The following is a 396-nucleotide window of genomic DNA, read 5'->3' on the forward strand; positions in this document are numbered from 1 at the left end:
GGGGCCCCCAGCCGGTGTCCCATCATTTGGCAGCTGGGGTCACGGCTTCTATTCCCATCAATTAGCGACTGTTAATCAGAGGGTGCCGGTTGATTAACCTGGAGGCTAATTCCAGAGGCTCATCCCACCCTCTTATCACGGAATTCAGAGCCTGGCGACTCGCAGGTGACACCCCGGCGGTGACACGTCCCCGCCGGTGATCTCGGGTGGGAGTGGGACCCCATCTCCTCCCCGCGGTGTCCCGAGCAACCCCCGGCCGGGAGGGGCGGGACGGGGAAACTGAGGCAGAGAGCGGGGCCGTGCCGGGCGGGGGGCCCGAGCCGCCCCCGTCCCACCGCCCCCGGGGCCGGGGGAGGGACCGGAGCGGGGCTGCCCGGCGCTGCAGCGGGCGGAGCC

This window comes from Chiroxiphia lanceolata, chromosome 24, assembly GCF_009829145.1.
Source record: "Chiroxiphia lanceolata isolate bChiLan1 chromosome 24, bChiLan1.pri, whole genome shotgun sequence".
In the NCBI taxonomy this organism is placed as follows: Eukaryota; Metazoa; Chordata; class Aves; order Passeriformes; family Pipridae; genus Chiroxiphia; species Chiroxiphia lanceolata.